A 3,759-nucleotide genomic window follows, 5' to 3' on the forward strand; every position below is an offset into this window, starting at 1 on the left:
ATATTAGCATTTGAATCAAAGTAAAGTATTTAAATTAAATAATATCATTATAAAAGTTGAAATATCAAATTATGTCAAAATTAAAGTATAAAAATAAAATCTCAAATTGAACTCCAATTCAAACTAGAGACATGAATCAAAATTAACATTTAACTATTGTTATATAATCTCAAAAAGTGAGAGATTAAAATTGAAATTAACCTAATATTGTAAAAAAAAAAAAAGAATGGACAGGAGGTGTCATGAAGGAAGGCCTTAGTTTTATATATAGTAGTATAGATTTAAAAAGTATTTTTTTTTATATTATGCATGTTCGTTTGACGGTACATATTCAAGGTTCGTAGCTTCCCCTTCAATTAATGTTTTATTCAAGGTTCAAATCTAGTTCTCTTCTTGGAAGTGCAATGTGCCTTATCATTGCACTCAACCATTTGCCACATGTTAGCAAATTTAATATTTTTAATGGTATAATACCAAATTTAGACCCTAATGTTTTTTTTTTTGTTTTTTGGCTCTAATTTTATTTTTTATTACTTTGGCCTTCAACTTTTAAAATTTAGTTAATTGTTTTTCTTTGTGCGAAAAAAATTACTGAACTATTAAAATTTTAATGATAATGATATGATAATTTACATTGCAATCCAAAAATACTTCACAAAAAGTTAAAAATTTAAAAACTTCATAATATTTAAAAAATATTTATGTTAATAATGATGTACATATGAATTGTCATGTAGGTTACCATATCAACACCGTTAAAATTTTAACAATTTGGTCAATTTTTCCATCCAACAAAAAGCAATTTTATTAAAATTTGAAGGTTGTGGGCCTAATTGATCCAAAAAAAATAACTGGGGCCAAAATGATAAAAATGGTAAATGTTAGGGGCTAAAGTTATCATCATTCAATTTAATATTCAACAATATTATTATAATGTGTTTGACTGAATTGGTATCACCAATCAATCGGGTCCCAACACAATTGTGAAATTACCCAACTCTTTTCCTTTTACAAAGTAACAAATATTAATTTGAGGTTATTTATCTCCTTTTATATTATGGTAAATTAAGAAAAATACATACATATTATAATAATCTTGGGATTTAAACCCAAGACATCATGATCTTTCAAATATCAACTTTATCATTTTAACCAAGGCCATATTTGATTTTAAGGTAAACTACACTAGTAGTCACCCAAATATTAATAAATTTCTTTTTTTGGTCACCCAACTATAAGTTACAAAATAGTCACTCAATTATTCGATTTTTTCTTTTTTGGTCGTAAACTGTTAAATTATCAACAAAAAGATAACTTGGCAGCTTTTAAAATTGGCATAATAACAAATTTAACCCTCAACAATTATACATGGTGTCAATTTAGTCGTGATTCTTAAAAATTAACCCTCAACATTTGGACATTGTGTAATTGGGTCTTTTTTGCAGTTTTGTTTTTCTTTGAAACATTGACAGTTAATTTTAAAAGAGTGAAAAAGATGAAAACGATTATCTTAGATTTTTGGGTGTTTTCATTTTTAGAATATTTTCGATCAATTTTAGTTGATAAGTTTTTTTAGCTTTTTAGGTAAAATGGTCACAATGAAAAGCAAAATGCAAAAAGACCAAATTACATAATGTATAAATATTGAGTGTTAAATTTTTAACACAATATATAAATATTGAGAGTTAAAGTTACTAGTGTGCCAATTTTAAAAGTTGTCGCATTATCTTTCCTTTAACCATTTAACGGCTAGTGACCAAAAAAGACAAAATTAAATAATTGATTGACCATTTTGTAACTTTTCATAATTAGGTGACTAAGAAAATCTTACCATTAGTTCTGAAACTACCAATGTAGTTTAACTTTACTTTATATCATTTTTTTATAAATTTGTTACATAGATTTTTTATGCACATAATAAGTGTGTCATAACCTGGTTTAATTTATTTGTCTTCCTCTTCCTTTCTATTCCATGTCTTCTTGTAAGCATGATTATTTAAATCGGACCAAACCGATCAGATTGAGAACCGCTCAGTACATCGATCCGATGGTATTAATCAACCCATTTGAATCTTAAACCATATTGAACCACTAACTATGAACCGGATAAACCAATAAAAATCGGTTCAACCAGTTTTTATAATTTTTGGGCCAAATTTCATCTAGCCCAAACTAAAAAAAAAAGCTATCATTACCTAGAAAAACCAACCAGCCCAAAGAAAAATAATTAACATCCAGCCCAAATAAATTCTTTGTGATTCTTGATTTCTCTTTTCTTATCTCTTTTTTTTTAGATTATTCTTATCCTTTCTCTTTTCAACCCAAGAAATCATCATTTTTTCTTCTTGAAGCAAACCCTTAGGGATTGATTGGAAAATGACAGTGACTCAAAACTGAGGGAGAGGGGAAGATAAACGGAAAAATAAATTAAAAAAAATAACAAAAGAAGAAATGGAAATATCTTTTCAAGTTTGAAATTGAGTAAAGACTACTACAAAAAAAAAGTGAATTGGAAATAGATGGTTTAATCAGATTGATCATCAATTCAATTCTAGAAAACATTGCTTATAAGTGTATCTATGGGAATGTAACTTCTACAAATATTTATTTCTTTTGGGATAATATCATATTTGATATTTGTACTTTCATAATATATTTAATATGATACTTGTACTTCGAAAATGTTTAATGTAACACTCCTAACCCTTATCAATTACCGAAATAGGGTTACGGAGCATTACTAAACTTTACGAATTAAATACGGACATTTCTTAACCTTTGTTACACATATTAAGAATCAATCATATAACACTCATATTGTCCCTTAGATGGACCTTAGAAGTGAATCGGGACTGAATCGGGACTAAACCGGGTACTCAAGAAATTTTTCTCAAAATTTTAAAAATTTTCTTAGAAGCAGGGGACACATGCTCGTGTCTTTTCCCGTGTGGACGAAAATAGGCCATTTAAGGCCACTTTTCTCACCCATTTTGACATTAACCTGCACTCAACATTCACATACACGAATATATCCCAATCAAGCAATCAATACAAGCTAAAACATGTTCTCAATATGACATAACATCACAAATATTTCTTTTACTTATATCTACCTATTTAACTCATTTCATTGATTTCTAAAATTTTACTACTAATTACATGCATACAAACATTTAATATTCACAACCACAATTCAAACTATTTCATTGCCAAACCAACCCTATACATGTCATATAAACCAAAATTTACATTGCAAAAACTACCGAAATAAACTGGATAGTGTAGCTTAATGTGTTGATCCGATCTTCTGACTACACGTTAATCTACAAGAACATTAAACAACACAAGTAAGGTTAATAAAGCTTAGTAAGTTCAACAAGTTCAACATTGATCTTACCGAACTTAATATAATATAATAAATTAAATTGTAAAGAAATCATACATTTTTCCCTGTCAAATACAATATAATCAATAAACACACTTCCTTCAGATCAATATCAATAATAATCTATAAATATTTAAGTCTCTTACCATTTCTTACTGAATCGAAGAACAACTTAAGGATATGAGTACATCGTTCTTTTTGTGCCATAGTCCAACTATGGTCTTACACATGCATTGCCATGGCCCTACCATGGTCTTACATTTGTAGTGCCGTAAACCAGTTATGGTCTTATCATCAGAATGTCATGGCCCAGCCATGATCTTACATTTGTAGTGCCATAACCCAGTTATGGTCTTATCATCGAATGCCATAGC

The sequence above is a fragment of the Gossypium raimondii genome, chromosome 3 (assembly GCF_025698545.1).
Source record: "Gossypium raimondii isolate GPD5lz chromosome 3, ASM2569854v1, whole genome shotgun sequence".
In the NCBI taxonomy this organism is placed as follows: Eukaryota; Viridiplantae; Streptophyta; class Magnoliopsida; order Malvales; family Malvaceae; genus Gossypium; species Gossypium raimondii.